We start from the raw sequence: 18405 nt of genomic DNA, 5'->3' as shown, positions 1-18405 counted from the left end.
TCCCACAATTAGAGCAGCTGAATGGTTTCTTACATCTTGAATCATGTTTCAGAGAGTTTAAAGCTGACTGAGGTTCTCTGGTCTCCTTCCAATCAGCACTGTCATCAGTCTCAGGTTCGGAAGAGTCTCCAGTCTGGTCTTCAGTCTCTGGTTGTAGATGTGGATGTGTTTCAAATATGTTTATTGTGAAGCATTTTCATTCAACAAAGAAGTTTGCATGGCATTTACATGTTTCCTTAAGAATCATCATAACAAAAACCAGTAACAGGAACAGTGACAGACATTATACAAATTATAAATATATATAAAAATAAAAACCCAACATAGCTTACCACCCCTGTAAAAGCGGATGTGGATGTGAGTTCCTGGCTGGTTCTGGTCCTCAACAGTCCTCTCCATCAGCTTCTGTCTCCATCTGACCAACACATTTATGTCTTTTGACATGAGAACACCAGGCAAATCTTTTGTTACAAACACTGCAGCTGAATCTTTTCTCTCCTGTGTGGACTGCCATGTGTTTCTGTAAACTTCTTCTCTGTGTAAAAGATTTCTTACAGACTGAGCAGCTGAAAGGTTTCTCTCCTGTGTGAGTTATCATGTGTTTCTTCAGATCTGACTTGAAGCCAAATCTTTTCCCACACTCAGAGCAGCTGAATGTTTTCTTACATCTTGAATCATGTTTCAGAGAGTTTAAAGCTGACTGAGGTTCTCTGGTCTCCTTCCAATCAGCACTGTCATCAGTGTCAGGTTCAGAAGAGTCTCCAGTCTGGTCTCCAGTCTCTGGTTGTAAACGTGGATGTGAGTTCCTGGCAGGTTCTGGTCCTCCACAGTCCTCTCCATCAGCTTCTGTTTCCATGTGTTCAGTTTGTCTCTGATGAAGCTGTGAGGACTGAGCTTCCTCTTCATCATCTTCACTCTTCACAGGGACAGGAGTGAATGGGAACTTGGTGATATCAGCCTCCTCCAGCCCTTGAAGCTGCTCTCCCTCCTGACTGCTCCACAGTTCCTCCTGTTCCTCTTTAATGTGTGGGGGGGGGCTCTGGCTCCTGATGGTCCACACTGGAGCTACACTCCTGCTGCTCAGGGGGAACCTCTTCTTTAACCACCAACAGCTGCTCAACATCTGCAGGAAACACAGACAGAGAAATGTTGTGGAACTGTATCCTATCACCTGGATTGTGATTGTTATAAAGAAATACTGGTTCTTCAGACAGTTACTTAGGTTACATCTACACTATTAGTCTTCCTTTTCAGCCTTTGAAAACCTGTTGGAAAGGCTGTTGACTGACATATTAGGGCCCTCTTGTGGTGAAATAGTCAAACTGCGCAGTTGAGCACAAAATAGCGCAGTCGGTAATAAAGAGGCATAACAAGAGACAAGTCGGAATAACAGAGTGCAAAGTGGACTTTACTGCATTCAAATGGTTCAAATTGTGTGTGTCATTTTTGTCTGATCTGGACATTATTTGAGTCTTTCACTGTGTTTTGGTGAGACTTTTGTTGATGTAGAGCTAATCTAATCACCATATGGCTTCCTCATGGTAATTCTAGTTTAGCTGTACCTTTATATTTCTAGTATTTGGACAAAGTTGACATTTTCCTATGTAAATGACATAGATATCTGTTTTTTTTTGCAACTTAAAAGGGGGAATCAGTTTTATTTCTTTCCCCAGGCAGTACATCCCTATATATGAAGCTTGGCTTAAAAGAGAAATCTCCTCCACTTCCTGACAGGAAACACCGTGCTAGGCTAACTTCCCTATGCTACCTCCATCACATCTCCCTTGGTTAAACTAAAGAGGACTTCTATGTGAGGACACCATGAAGACTCCAGAGACTGTTGATATTCACTACATGCAGATTTATTTATACATTTCAACAAACAAACCGAGCTGCCTCGGACACATCAACTGACCACCGGCGATAGTTGAATAGACAACTGAATCTAAGTTTCATATGACTCTTCTTATACAGCGTTTTGGACACATTCACACCCACAGTTACCTCATGTTTGTTACATCTTTGGATGGACCTGAACTGGTGATATTTTTACTTCTAACAGTCCTCTCATCTTCCTTTTCTTAAGTACACCTAGGTCGTTGTGACCCAGACAATAACTACTAACGTACATGCTAGTCAACAGATGGTTTACTTCAAATGATTTCACTTTATTTCATCCTGGAGGGTACTCAGCATGTCCCGGTGTACCACACCGGTTATATCAAAAAATTATATTTCTTTACTTTATTAGCTTTACCATGGCCTAATTAGTGGCATAGGAGACACTATACATGTCAAAAGACCTTAATCATTTTGGTGTCACTGATCATATTACCTTGGACCATAGCAATGCACAAGTGAGTTTTTATAGTTTTATACAGATCATCATATGTCCATCTCAGCTTTGCTTCAAAGAGAAAACTCCTCCGCTCCCTGACAGGAAACACCTTGCTAGGCTAACTTCCCTATGCTACCTCCATCACATCTCCCTTGTTTAAACTAAAGATAGCTTTCAACCTGCACTTCCTGTCTCGCTGACACAGAGAGAAAAGTCTCCTCTCCGAGACTGCTGGGCCTAAATTGTGCTTAAACATGATACACAAAATTAAAACATGAACCCAATGTGTATTGAATAAACTCCCATATTGATACATGATTAATAGTGAATCTTGCTAAACATACATTACTTAGAAAGAAGTGAATATATGTGTGTGCCCTATAAAATATCGGGTGGTTACATTTGTCTGATTTCTTGATTATAATTGATTATATGACAGACATTACAAGACAAAACAACATCTAATAAAATAAGAGTGTACTTTTTCCTACCACACAACATAATGTCTTCTATCTAGATCTTGATACATAAATATTTTTGTTTGATACTTAGAAGTTTTGGTTGGACTTAAGGGCACAAACATTATTCCATGTCACCAGTCTCAGGTTCAGAAGAGTCTCCAGTCTGGTCCTCCACAGTCCTCTCCATCAGCTTCTGTTGCCATCTGACCTACACATTTATGTCTTTTGAGTTCAGACCGCTGGGCAAATCTTCTGTTACAAACTGAGCAGCTGAAAGGTTTTTCTCCTGTGTGGACTACGGCCATGTGTGACTTTAAAGCTCCACACTGTTTAAAAGATTTCTTACAGACTGAGCAGCTAAAAGGTTTTTCACCAGAATGAGTCATCATGTGGGTCTTCAGGTTTCCACGTTCAGTGAAAGCTCTACCACACTCAGAGCAGCTAAAAGGTTTTTCTCCTGTGTGGAGTATCATGTGTCTTTGTAAACTTCCACTTTGTGTAAAAGATTTATTACAAACACTGCAGCTGAATCTCTTCTCTCCTGTGTGGACTACGGCCATGTGTGACCGTAAACTTCCTCTCCGTGTAAAAGATTTATTACAAACACTGCAGCTGAATCTTTTCTCTCCTGTGTGGACTACGGCCATGTGTGACCGTAAACTTCCTCTCCGTGTAAAAGATTTATTACAAACTAAGCAGCTAAAACGCTTCTCTTCTGTGTGAGTTCTCATGTGTGACCGTAAATTTTCACTCAGCGTAAAAGATTTATTACAAACTGAGCATCTAAAAGGCTTCTCTCCTGTGTGGATTCTCATGTGTTTCTGTAAATATCCACTCTGTGAAAAATATTTCTTACAAACTGAGCAGCTGAAAGATTTCTCTCCAGAATGAGTTCTCATGTGTCTCTTCATGGTTCCACCATCGGTGAAAGCTCTACCACACTCAGAGCAGCTAAAAGGTTTTTCTCCTGTGTGGATTCTCATATGTGTCTTCAGACTATACTTGACGCCAAATCGTTTCCCACACTCAGAGCAGCTGAATGGTTTCTTACATCTTGAATCATGTTTCAGAGAGTTTAAAGCTGACTGAGGTTCTCTGGTCTCCTTCCAATCAGCACTGTCATCAGTCTCAGGTTCAGAAGAGTCTCCAGTCTGGTCTTTCGTCTCTGGTTGTAAAAGTGGATCTGAGTTCCTGGCAGGTTCTGGTCCTCCACAGTCCTCTCCATCAGCTTCTGTTTCCATGTGTTTAGTTTGTCTTTGATGAAGCTGTGAGGACTGAGCTTCCTCTTCATCATCTTCACTCTTCACAGGGACAGGAGTGAATGGGAACTTGGTGATATCAGCCTCCTCCAGCCCTTGAAGCTGCTCTCCCTCCTGACTGCTCCACAGATCCTCCTGTTCCTCTTTAATGTGTGGGGGGGACTCTGGCTCCTGCTGGTCCACACTGGAGCTACACTCCTGCTGCTCAGGGGGAACCTCTTCTTTAACCACCGACAGCTGCTCAACATCTGCAGGAAACAGAATCGAATACAGACTGTATTGTATATACAAACTGTTTAGTCAATACTTTTAGCTAACTATGTAATCTGTTTAGTCAGTACTTTTAGATAACTATATCAAATGTTTAGACAGTACTATTAACAGCTGAATGTTTTCTTACATCTTGAATCATCTTCCAGAGAGTTCAAAGCTGACAGACGTTCTCTGCTCTCCTTCCAGAAGTCACTATCCACACTGTCTCCAGTCTCTGGGGGGAGCAGTAGGTGTGGCTGGGAGTTCCTGGCTGCTTCCTCTCCATCAGCTTCTGTTTCCATGTGTTCAGTCGGTCTCTGGTCAAGCCCTGTTCAGGTGAGACAAAAGAAAAACATTTCAGGGTTTTTTGACCGTGATGTAAGTGACAGATCCTTCATAAACTTCAGCCATGTTTTAAACTCCTAAAATTAAATACACCAGGTTCTCTAGAACGTTCATGCTCTGAACTTTAGCAGATTTGCCCCCCTAAAAACCTGTTAATGTTGTTCTCACACACACACACACACACACACACACACACACACACACACACACACACACACACACACACACTTCTTTTGAACGTACACATGTTCCACCAAAACAAGTTCCTTCCCGAGACTATTAGCAGAGGCACCGTGGCTCCGTCTGGCGCTCAGCGCCGACCAAGACGATTGTGATTGGTTTAAAGAAATGCCAATAATCCAGAGTACGTTTTTCTCCCATCCAGGAATGCTGTGTGGACTAGCCAGACCTTCCTCCGTAGCACTGTTGAGGAAGGTCTGGACATGCGAGACTAGTTGTTGAATGTTCCTCTAAATTATTGAATGTTAATTTGTGTTTTCATTTAATGTTGGGCAAACTTGTGATTTGATTTGTGATGAACACCATGCGCCACTTGTCTGTGGGCGTGGTTAACAAAAGTCCATCTGCACGCAGCTGATTTCAGTTGCAGTGTGGTTGACATGAGAAGCAGCAGAACGTCTCTCTGTCTCTTCCTTATTCCTCCATGTTCGGTGCTATGTAGGCTACATTTGGATTCACAACAAGTAGCCGCTTTAACATGCTGCTCTGTCAACAGGTTATGGGCCCAGAGAAACCCAGAGACGGTTTTAGCATGTTCCCTCCGGAGATCATTAGCATGCTGTTAGCACCACGAGCGGACGGGCTGCAGATACGAACTGTTCGCTGGTTGCAGCTGCTGTTTGATGGAGATGAAAAGAGTTATGAGTTATGTGAGGCGAAATTCTTGGGGCACCTTCGTTTGGAAGGATTAAAGGACACTATTTTAACAGAGCCCACCACTGAAGACGCAGATGAGCTGCAAGACGATGAGAAAAAGAATGCTGAGGCCTATGCTGAACTCATTCAGTTTCTGGACGATAAACGTTTGTCGCTGGTGATGCGTGAGGCCGCCGATGACGGGCGGGCAGCCCTAGAGATTTTAAGAGACTACTACCAAGGTAAAGGAAAGCCACGCGTCATAAGCCTCTATACCGAACTGACTTCACTTGTGAAGTCAGACGGTGAAAGTGTGACGGAGTACGTGATCCGGACAGAGACCGCGATTACAGCGCTAAGAAACGCCGGTGAGACATTAAGTGACGGACTGTTGGTAGCGATGGTTTTGAAAGGTTTGCCAGAGTCCTTTAAACCATTCGCGATCCATGTCACACAACGTGATGAGACAATGTCATTTGCTGAATTTAAAACAAAGTTACGCAGCTACGAGGACACAGAAAAGATGCGTGCCGCAGCAGCAGATGACAACGTAATGAGGGTGCTGCATCAGAGAGCGAGACCCGGCGGTACAGGTGACCGGGGAGCTGAGAGGGCCGCAGCGGACGTGGTGTGCTTCAAATGCGGCCTAAAGGGACACCATAATAAAAAGGTAATGGGAAACGTCATTAAAACGATTGTCCTATCCCATTTGAACTACTGTTCAGGGGTTTGGTCAGGTGCTGCCATATCAATTATAAAGAAATTGCAAATTGCTCAGAATAAAGCCGCACGCTATTTACTGAGGTGCCCACTCAGATCAAGTGTTGATGCAATGCATGGCTGTTTATCCTGGTTAAGTGTAAGGAACAGATTGACTGCCTCGTTGCTCAACTTTACCAGAAATATTTTAGTGACTAAACAGCCAAGGGTGTTGTATCAGCAACTTGGTCTTAGTTCTGATAAACATGACTACAGCACTAGGCATGCTATGGAGGGTAAATTCACATTACCTAAAGTAATACTAAATATAAACTGTAATATATAGAGCCATGATTAATTGGAATGCAATGCCTAGTCATTCAAGAAAATAGAAAACTTCAATTCAAAGCATTACTTAAAGAACATCTCCCAGCTGAGCAGAACTCTGTATTGGATAATACTTAACGAATACTGTTAGTATCATTGAGGGTTCTCTGTGTGCATTTGATTTGATTGGTCATATTAGTGAACAATGTTATAATCTCATCTCTACGGTTTTTGAAGAATTCAAATTAGGTCCTGTGTTGTCTTGTGTTGTGTGTTGTGTTGAATGTTGTTATGTTTTGTTATTATTTTCGTTGTTTTTCTTTCAGTTTGAATGTTGTTTTTTGGTGGTTGTTTTTAAATGTAATGATGCACGTCAATGTATAGCTGCACAAGTTGTGGGTGGACTAAAGGAAGAATAGCTGTGGCTACAGCCCCAGCTAATGGAGATCCCAATAAATCAAATCAAACCTGGCCAGAGCCTGCCAGGCTAAGCTATGGTGCAGTCACTGCAAGAGCACCACTTACCGGGACACGTCCTGCAGACGGAAACAGCGCCGGAATCGAGACGACGCACGTAAGGTCTCCGGGAAGAGAGATGACCAGAACATGGAGTACGCCTTCAGAGTGAGTGAGGGGGCAGCAGGAGTCGACGTGAGGGGCCTGATGGTTGACTGCGGGGCAACCTCGCACATTGTCACAGACCTTGCGAAGTTTAAGAGGTTTGATGACAGGTTCCAGGCCGAGACACACTGCGTGGAGCTGGCGAACGGCACGCAGTGCATGGGCGTGGCAGAGCGCCGAGGCGATGCAGAAGTCTGTCTGATAGAAAGGTGCATTCAGTAAAGGAAGACACCTGAATGCAACGCTGAGACAGGCGCTGTATATCCCATCCTTCTCACAAGACATTCTATCTGTGACAGCAGCTACTGCCAGCGGAGCGACCGTGATCTTCAAGAAAGGGAAGGACGGTGAGTCACGTGGGACACCGGGTAAGATGGCTGCTCAATAGAAGCTGTCCTAAACCCCACTAACTAAATCCAATCAATCCGATCATTTATCCGCAGTTTTTCAAAGCTAAATATCTTGATACCGAACCCTCGACTACGAGAGGCAGTTAATCTGCTGGAATATGGCTACATCTTCAAGATATTTCAAGAATGCGAGGACGAGGAATGCTGCTACGGAGTCAAGCGATGCTAGCCCAAAACCGCAACCGGCGCAACATGCTAGTTTGGAAAGCCTCTTTGCTGAAGTGACTAAAATGAGCTCGACCCTCCACACAGTGGCATCCGATGCGTCGGCGATCAAAGAGACTACGGCAGAATTGAAAAATGCAGTAAATGCTATGCAAGAACGATTGACAGAAGCGGAAGGCCGAATTTCTGACATAGAGGACACCACTCGCCAGCTGACAAACGACCGTGACCTACACAGTAAGCGCATGGAGACTCTGTGGAATCGTGTGGAAGACTTGGAAAGTAGAAGCCGTCGTAATAATGTCAGACTGCTGGGTCTGAAGGAGGGCACTGAGGGGGACAACATGACAGTGTGCATAGAAAAACTGTTGTCGGAAGGTCTCGGTAATTATATTACTGATGAGTTCGAAGTCGAAAGAGCACACCGCTCTCCTGGATCCCGTCCGACTGAAGGTCTGCCTCCCAGGCTGATTATGATACGATTCCTACGCTCGTCCGCAAGAGACAAAGTGCTTAAAGCTGCGAGAGAGAAAGGTGGAGCCGAGTGGAATGGATGCAAGCTTTCCCTTTTCCCGGATATGACCAAGGAGCTAGCTGAGAGGCGGAAAACTTTTACTACAGCAAAACATCTGCTTCATGACAAGAATGTGGAGTTCAAACTCGCCTTCCCAGCATCGCTCCGTTTCACATTGAAGGGGAAGAATCGAAAGTTTGAAGATGCATCGGAAGCTGTCAAATTCATTCAACAGCACATGACAGTCTATTGACTAACTGACGCCAATCTATGTGGTGAGTCTGAGAGAGGTACAGTGGGGTCGGATAATGCTTCTGTAGCTAGCTTTTTGTTGACTGGTGAGCGAGCCGGACAACCGACGGACCTAGGTCGATTTTGTTTTTCTTTTGCCCAATTCCGGACTGATTTAATGTGAAATGAGTCTCCAGTTAGTTGTTGGTGACCTTCTTTTTTGTGTTTTCTCATCTAGTGTTAATTAAGTCTTAATCTAGTGTAGAGGGGATGTTTAGGTTTACCAGTTTGGTCATATGTGTTCACTTAAAAAATACATTTGGAATATGCTCAGCAAAAGGTACAAAATGTTTTGAATACTGTTTCAGAGGGGTCAGAGAAAGTGGCTCAGCATTTTATATACCCTTTACTTACAATATTTGTATTCTTTTTTTTAACGGTATGAATGGCAAATAATGTTATGTATTGTTATGTAATGTTATTATGTTAAAATAGTATCCTGGAACATTAATGGTTGTGGGAACCCTGTGAAAAGGAAAAAAGTACTTTTATTTCTCAAACATAAACAAGCCGACATAGCATTCATTCAGGAATCACATCTCGTGGATGAGGAGGCTAAAAAATTTAAAAGAGACTGGGTTGGGCAGGTTTATTATAGCTCATTCTCAAGCAAGAAAAACGGAGTTCTTATCTTGGTACATAAAAGGTTGAACTTTTCAGTGCTGAAGGAACTTAAGGATACTGACGGCAGAATTATTTGTCTTGAAGCTATCATAACGGTATGGAATTGACGCTGTGTAACATCTATGCGCCTAACAAAGGAGATCCTTCTTTTTTTCACAAGGTTAATACTACACTACAAAATTATTTTGGCAGGGGATTTCAATCAGGTCTTAGATGGGGTTCTTGACAAAAGTAGATATTTAGGAACTTCAACACCTAAAGATAGAGGTGACATTCACATGTTGATCGAGGACAACGGTCTGATTGATGCATGGCGAATGGTTAACCCGAGCACAAGAGAGTACACAGTCTACTCACACTGCCACAAATCACACTCAAGAATAGACTTTTACTTGATCTCTCAGAGCCTGATTAGTGCTGTTGTTGATAGTAATATTAATGCTATTTCTCTGTCAGATCATGCGCCTGTTGAACTCTGTGCAAATATTTACTCAGATAATCTTATGGCAGATGGAGAATGAATGCGTCTCTACTGCAAGATGAAGTATTTACTAAAGGACTTGCAGAGGATCTATCCTCATTTTTTGAGATTAATATGGGTAGCACGGATAGCGTGGCAAAGGTCTGGGAGGCATCTAAAGCCTACATTAGAGGCAAGCTGATCGCACAAACTTCCAGAAGGAAAAAAGAGCATATAGATAAAATTCAGAAATTGGAAGCAGAATTGCATCGGTTCGCAGCCGAGTGTGAAGCGGTTGGGATGAGGATCAGCACCTCTAAATCGGAGGCCATGGTTCTCAGCAGGAAACCGATGGAATGCCTTCTCCAGGTAGGGAATGAGTCCTTACCCCAAGTGAAGGAGTTCAAGTACCTTGGGGTTTTGTTCGCGAGTGAGGGGACAATGGAGCGGGAGATTGGTCGGAGAATCGGCGCAGCGGGTGCGGTATTACATTCCATCTATTCGCACCGTTGTGAGAGAAAAGCTGAGCCAGAAGCAAAGCTTCTATCTACCGTCAGTTTCTGTTTACCTCACCTATGGTCATGAAGGCTGGGTCATGACCGAAAGAACGGATCCAGGGTACAAGCGGCCGAAATGGGTTTCCTCAGGCGGGGGGTGCGGGCGTCTCCCTAAGAGATAGGGTGAGAAGCTCAGTCATCCGTGAGGAGCTCCGGTAGAGCCGGCGCTTTGCGTCGAAGGAGCCAGTTGAGGTGGTTCGGGCATCTGGTAAGGATGCCCCTGGCGCTTCTCCCTAGGGAGGTGTTCCAGGCACGTCCAGCTGGGGAGGAGGCCTCGGGGAAGACCCAGGACTAGGTGGAGGGATTATATCTCCAACCTGGCCTGGGAACGCCTCGGGATCCCCCAGTCGGAGCTGGTTAATGTTGCTCGGGAAAGGGAAGCTGCTCCCCCCGCGACCCGACACCGGATAAGCGGACGAAGATGGATGGATGGATGGATGGAAGCAGAATTGCATGACATGGAAAAAGATCTGGCCAACCACTATTCTGAAAGCTTATTTAAAAACATTTGCAAATGTAAGTTTCAAATTCATGATATTTTTAATAAAAAAGCAGAACACGCTTTATTTAGACTTAAGACAACGTTCTATGAGTCAGGGGAGAAGACTGGTCGACTCTTAGCCAGACAGCTCAAAGAACAAAACGTCGCTCATATAATTCCAGCAATAAGAGTGGGTGGCTCTCTTGTGACATCCGCTAAGGAAATTAATGATGTCTTTAAGGAATTTTATGACAATCTGTATAGATCATCTACTACCCCGGATAAATCAGCAATATTGGACTTTTTCATGGACATGAACCTCCCAACTTTGACCGCTGAGCAGGCAGACTTTCTTGATAAACCAGTGACTCAGGATGAGGTGAAAATTGCTATCAGAGCTATGAAAACAGGGAAATCACCAGGAACCGATGGGTTCCCAGTAGAATACTATAAAGAATATATAGATATAATTACCCCAATATTGACGAAGGTATTTCAGGAAGCCTTTGAGACAGGTACACTGCCACCATCTCTTAATGAAGCGCTTATTTCACTGATTCCCAAGAAAGGTAGAGATCATACGGACCCTGCTAATTTCAGACCAATTAGCCTCATTAATGTCGACAGTAAAATACTGGCCAAGGTGTTGGCCCTGAGGCTCGAAATTGTTTTACCGTACATTATCCACACGGATCAAGTGGGCTTTATAAAGGGCAGATCTTCTACCGACAATCTACGAAGGCTTATAAACTTAATGTGGTCACACTCTTCCAGTAAAGCACCAGTGGCTGCCATCTCGTTGGACGCAGAGAAGGCCTTTGACAGGGTCGAGTGGGGTTTTTTACGCTCTGCCATGTCGAGATTCGGTTTTGGCCCTGGTTTTGATAGGTGGATACAAATAATCTACAGCAATCCCAAAGCTGCGGTCATGACAAATGGATTGACTTCGTCATTTTTTAGTCTCTCCAGAGGAACGCGGCAGGGATGTCCCCTTTCGCCTCTTTTATTTACAATTGCACTGGAGCCTCTGGCAATGACCATAAGAGAAAACTCTGGCATTAAAAGGTGTAGATGGCGGCGGAAGGGAGCATAAACTAATGATGTATGCAGATGACATTCTCTTCCTAACCAGTGACCCTCATAATGCCTTACCTTCACTAATGAACACCATTGGTAAATACTCCAAGCTGTCAGGCTATAAAATCAACTGGGCTAAGTCTGAAGCGATGCCGATTTCCAAACACTGCCATCCGCAAGTAGTAACGCAATATAATTTCAGATGGGTTCCAAAAGGCATGATATATTTAGGCATCAAATTATGCTCAGATCTCTGCGAGATAACAAAACTGAACTTTGAACCACTTCTCCAAAAAATTAAAACAAATCTAGGGAAATGGGGAAAGTTAAAGCTCAGCTTGTGGGGTAAAGTTAATGTTATCAAAATGGTAATAGCCCCACAATTCAATTACATATCTATGATGTTGCCACTTAACATACTTTCAAACAATATGATAATCTTATTAGAGACTTTCTCTGGGCGGGGAGGAAGCCCAGATTTAAGATGAGCAAAATGTGTGCACCCAAAGATAGAGGAGGGCTCTGCCTGCCAGATGTTAGACTGTATAGTCTGTCATTTGAAATGGCTAAGATTGCCAACCATTGGAGAGGAACGGTGTCTGGCTTAGAGTGGGCCACGATAGAAAAGGCTATTGCTACCCCATTTCAGCCTATAAATGTGTTATCCCAACGTCGGAATGACAGGGAGAAGGAAATCAATCCAATTGTTAAGCATTCGTGTGAGGTCCGGGCAAAGATTCATAAAATGCACAAACTCTCATGTTACAGACAGCCTTATGCCTCGCTTTGGCTAAATCCAGAAGTACAAATAGGGAAGCAGAAAGTGTTTTGGAAACGGTGGCTATAGACAATGGAATAAATACAATTAGTGACCTCTATAAAGATGGTATATTTATGTCATTAACTGACTTAGTCCAGAAGTACAAATTGGAAGAGAAAGGAGACTTTTGGAAATATTTGCAAATCAGACACTGTCTGATGAAAAGGCCTCAGCCAGGTGTAGTAAGTAACCCAGTTGTTGATTATCTTGACAACCCGTTTAATCATAAGGCGTCAACATTTTACAAAAGCTCAACTTATTTCTCTAGTAGCATATGTGACAATTTGACATTAGTATGGCAGAGAGACCTTGATTGTGTAATTGACTCGGATACGTGGAAACAGATTTTAGCTAACAATGGTAAATATATCAGGGATGCAAGGGGGAAATTTATTCAGTATAAAATACTGCATCGGTATTACTGGACACCAAACAGGCTTTTCAAAATAGGTCTAATAAGTACCAATACATGCTGGAAATGTAAAACAGAGATGGGCACCTTGTTGCATCTCATTTGGGAATGCTCTATGGTCAAGCCGTTCTGGCATAACATATTGGAGTTCTTGGGGACATGGGCAGGAGTAACCATGCCAGTATCCCCAAGACTATGTCTTCTAGGAGACAAAACAGAAACACCAACCCTGACAAAAAGCGCATATTCAGTTCTGATGGCTGGGACAGCCTCTGCTGCCAGAATTATATTGAGATATTGGAAATCATCCATAAACCCAACATTGCAGGAATGGAAACTCCTTATGAGTGAGACGGCATCATATGAGGTTATGCTGGCTAGGATAAGGGGCAAAGAGCCTGAGACCCTGGGGATTTGGGATTATTTTATGGTCCACCTGACCTCAAACTAGTAGCCTGATTATGTGACTGTGGCCGGATTATTGTGCCATCTCTATTTAACTTATTGGTATTTTGTTTGATAGTTTTACTTAACTGATTCCACTGTACTTTCTGTCTGCGCGTTATTTTATTTTATTTTATTTATTTATTTTTTTCCTTCACCTTTTACACTCCATGTGACCAGGATATTTTATGCTTTGGCTGGAATGTTGTTCCGCTATCTGACCTCTTCTCCTTATTTGTCCTCTGTGAACTGTACCATATGAGCTGTTATTTGTCTTGTTTGCAAATAAAAAAATTTAAATTTCAAAAAAAGAAAGGGAAGGACGTTCTGATCCACAAAGACGGTACCAAGTTCCACATACACCTACATGATAGACTAGATTATTTGCACACAGTAAGTAATGGTGATGACGATGAATGTGATGATCAATCCAAGGGTTGTCATGATATGCAGACATGGCATGAGATACTGGGGCACTGTAAATACAATGACATTCAGAAGTTGCCAGATGTTGTGGATGGTATGAAAATTAAAAGCTCAAACAAACCTCTAGATTGTGAAGTGTGCACTCAGGGGAGGTTTTACCAGACCAGAAATAGAGACCCTGATGTGAGGGCTAAAGCCCCTCTAGAGCTAGTACACACAGACTTGGCAGGACCAATTCACCCAGAGTCTAGAGATTGGTACAGATATGCTCTTTCGTTCACTGATGATTTTTCCAGTACTGTGTTTGTGTATTTCTTAAAGAACAAAAGTGACACAGTCCTAGCTACAGAGAAGATTCTAGCTGACATAGCCCCATACGGCAAGGTGAAATGCATCAGGTCTGATAAGGGTACTGAATTGACAGGAAAAGGGTACCAGACATAGCTGATTAAAAATGCAATCAGACATCAAACACCAGCACCTTACTCTCCTCACCACAATGGGACTGCTGAGCGCAATTGGCGCACGCTATTTGATATGGCAAGGTGCATGCTAGTCGAAAGTGGTTTGCCAAAACAACTGTGGACTTATGCAGTCCAGACTGCTGAGGCCCGTTCCAGAAAGCAGGTTTAGTGAAAACTCTGAGTTGGTTAACCCTGAGATGAGGGAAACTCTGGGTTTTCCGTTCCAGAAAGAGAGGTAACTTCACCTCAGAGTCAGTTACTATGGTAACTGAGTCTGTGAACCTAACCTGGTCGGGAGCAGGTTTTCTTCAAGAAACCTCGAGTTTCTCTCAGTCTCCTCCCTCAGAGGGAGGGGAAACTCATTTCCTCATTCATTCATTCAGTCTGTATCAGGCGCATTTTAATGCAGTTTGTTATCTGCATGAATAAAAAAACGTATTGGTTTATGTTAGGCAGACTATAAAATGTTTTTTTTCTCAAACATGTCATGTCCTTTTGTCGACGATCCCTTTGATGAAAAAGCTGTATTAATTCAGAGAGTTTACGTCGGGAGATGATATTGAGTCCCGACTATAGATGTTTTTTCATTTCCACATAACCGATTTGAGAGGTGTTTTTTATCACAGTCTATTAGATATGTAGATACCTTATCCTTCCACTAGTTCAACATCGTGGACAGGCTTTAACATCCCAGCAGATTCTTTGTGTCGCATTACATTTTTTGCAAACGTTAGTTTTCTTTATAACAGCAGCGGATCATACTGTAATAGTAAAGCCACTGTATGTAGAGCCGTCAGAAAAGTGTGATCGTTCTGAAACGTTTTTTAAATGTGTTCCCTGGACACAAACCAGTGAGAGCCATTAAAAAGAAATAAATGATCATACTTATAATTCTGTTAATGATCATGGTGCTGCAGCCTCAGAATGGGAATAGTATAGTTTACTTTTTCGCCCGCAGGATTGCACCTGAATAAAATTATAGGTGTAGCCTACAATTCCAGTTTTCACCAGTAGCCTAATATTATAAGTTAACTGTGAAAAAATATGAAATTAATACACTGTTAATGGGTACGCATTGACTCGAGCAGCAATTTTCTCCCACACCAATTCTCTCTCTTTTGCAGCAGCAGCCGCTGTCTTGCTTTTTTAACGAAATGCATGTTCAAACCATAGACAGTATATAAGAAGGTTCAAACTCGCTGTTTGTGCGCATGAGTATTTCCGCCGACCCGTTTGTTTGTGGTTGTTACCATGGTGAATCGTAGAATCATGGCTCCATTCATACTGCCATATGTGCACGCGCGTAACCCTGAGTGAACATACTCCGAGTTGATTGAACCAACTCAAATCAGCTGTTCTGGAACCGAAAACTCAGTTTCCCATCTCAGGGTAAATCAACTCAGACATCAGGGTTAGACTCAGAGTTTGTTAAACCTCCTACCTGGAACGGGCCTCTGCCGTAGTGAGAAATAGGTGTTTTAATAAACGCACAGGGCAGACACCAATCCAGATGATGACAGGAAGACGGCCCAACCTGTCGAGAATGCAAAGGTTTGGATCAGAAAGTTTTGTTTGCAAACCAGACAAGCGAAAGCTCGATCCGAGGTGTGAAAAGTGTGTTTTTATCGGGTACGACAAATACAGTCCTGCATACATTGTCTACTTTCCAGTCAGTAAGAAAGTGCAGAAGCACAGACTGGTAAAGTTTGTAGCCAAGTCAGGTGTAGAATGACAGACACAGACTAGTTTCACACATGAGGATGATGACTCCATCCAACACAGGTCCAGAAGTCCAGCTCACCGCGTTCTAGAACATGAACCTGAAGGGAGCCACCAACAACCACAGACAGTTGAGGTCAAGTGCGAGTTTGGGTCTAGCCGATACCCTTCTAGAGAGAGGAGAAGGCCAGACAGATACACAGATTGCAATGTGTCTAAATGTATGTCTGAGGAGGAGGCTGATCAAGTCCAGAGTAACATAGATTACTGCTATCGAGTGACGTGTAACATACCTGTTTCATTTACAGAAGCTGTAACCTGAGATAAATCAAGAGAGTGGGCCAAAGCAATGGATGAGGAAATGTATTCCCTTAGAGAGAACAACACATTTACCCTGACCGACTTGCCTGAGGGTAAGAAAGTAGTGGGGGGTAGATGGGTGTATGCTATTAAACCCAATGTTGATGGATCTGAGAAGTACAAGGCCTGATATGTTGCGAAGGGGTACGGTCAAAAGATGGGTGTCAGAGTTTTAATGCAGAAAGCGGCACAGGAAAAGCTGATTTTACACCAAATGGATGTGAAGACTGCCTATTTACATGCACCCATTGACTGTGAGATTTACATGGAACAGCCAGAAGGGTACAAGTTAAAATCACATTCAGGCAGAGAATTGGTGTGCAGGCTAGAGAGGTCATTATATGGGCTTAAACAATCGGACAGAAATTGGAACAAGTTGTTACATGAGTATCTACCACAAAACAAGTTTCTACAAAACCAGGCCGACCACTGTGTTTACACAAGGCAAGGAGAACACGAGAAGGTGATCATAGTAATTTGGGTCGATGACTTAGTAATTGCAGCAAGCGATGAAAAAGCTATGAACGTTACGAAGGATATGCTTACAGCAAGGTTTAAAATGAGGGACTTGGGCAAACTAAGATTTTTTCTGGGCATTGATTTCAGCCAGAGTGACGACTGTGTAACAATGTCACAAGCAAAGTATGTTGTGTCAACATGCAAGATTGTAAACCAAGGTCAACACCTTGTGAACAAAAACTGAGCTACACAGATGATGCTGCATTGATGAGTGATGTTTTGAGATACAGAGAGGCAGTTGGTAGTATGATCTATGTAACTGTCTGTACAAGACCGGATTTGAGTTTTGTTGTAAGCAAAGTGTCGCAGTATTTTACTGAACCTACTGAACAGCACTTTGATCCAGTTAAACATGTGCTGAGGTATCTAAGAGGCACAAGGGATAAGGTGTTGTGTTACAGGAAATGGGATGAGAACCTTGGTATACCAACAAGTGATGCAAACTGGGCTGGTCATGTTAATGATAGACGGAGTACATCTGGGTATTGTGTGAGCCTGACGAAGAGCGGACCTTTAGTGTCATGGAAGACCAAAAAGCAGCCCACTGTAGCACTGTCCACTTGTGAGGCAGAGTATATTGCTCTGGCTGCAACCATCCAAGAGTGTCTGTACCTCACTCAACTGCTAGACGGCATTGATAAATATCAGTATGCACTACCTAAGCTGTATGAGGACAACCAAGGCACAATCGCTTTGGCTAGGAATCCTATCAGCAGACAGAGGTGCAAACATGTGGATATAAAATACCATTTTGTACGGTCCATTGTGAATGATGGGAAGGTAATAGTGGAGTATTGTCCTACTGAGCAGATGGTAGCGGATGTAATGACCAAACCTGCAACAAAATTTAAGTTGGCCAAGTTTGCTAAGTTTTTGTTTGGAGATAACTAAAGGACAAACCCTGATGAAGTACTTATGTAATAGGTGCTTTTGTTTGTAATAATGTGAGAGCAAGTGGGGGTGTTGAATGTTGCTCTCAATTATTGAATGTTAATTTGTGTTTTCATTTAATGTTGGGCAAACTTGTGATTTAATTTGTGATGAACACCACGCGCCACCTGTCTGTGGGCGTGGTTAATAAAAGTCCACCTGCACGCAGCTGATTTCAGCTGCAGTGTGGGTGACATGAGAAGCAGCAGAACGTCTCTCTGTCTCTTCCTTACTCCTCCATGTTCGGTGCTATGTAGGCTACATTTGGGTTCACGACAAGTAGCCGCTGTAACATGCTGCTCTGTCAACACTAGTGTGAAAGGAACCCTACTCCTAAAATAAAATAAACCAGGTTCTCTTGAACTTTTATGCTCTTGACTTCTGCAGATCCCCCCCCCTTTTTTTATTTCCCCTAAAAACACGGTTCTTACCTTCCTCTTCATCACCTTCACTCTTCACAGGGACAGGAGTGAATGGGAACTTGGTGATATCAGCCTCCTCCAGCCCTTGAAGCTGCTCTCCCTCCTGACTGCTCCACAGTTCCTCCTGTTCCT

The 18405-nt window shown here is 43.1% G+C and overlaps 1 long non-coding RNA gene across 1 annotated transcript; it reads right to left on the bottom strand.

The window, feature by feature from the left end:
* Positions 1 to 4259: 4259 nt before the first annotated feature.
* LOC120571090 lies at positions 4260 to 18333 on the bottom strand. Its single transcript, XR_005641180.1, has 3 exons — positions 18283 to 18333; positions 4459 to 4638; positions 4260 to 4306 (listed from the first exon to the last, which is right to left on the bottom strand). It is a non-coding gene; the product is annotated as an uncharacterized LOC120571090 (long non-coding RNA).
* Positions 18334 to 18405: the final 72 nt, after the last annotated feature.

This window comes from Perca fluviatilis, chromosome 13, assembly GCF_010015445.1.
Source record: "Perca fluviatilis chromosome 13, GENO_Pfluv_1.0, whole genome shotgun sequence".
Classification (NCBI taxonomy): domain Eukaryota; kingdom Metazoa; phylum Chordata; class Actinopteri; order Perciformes; family Percidae; genus Perca; species Perca fluviatilis.
The sequence above is the reverse complement of the archived record's forward strand: the minus strand, read 5'-3'. Positions and strand labels throughout refer to the sequence as shown.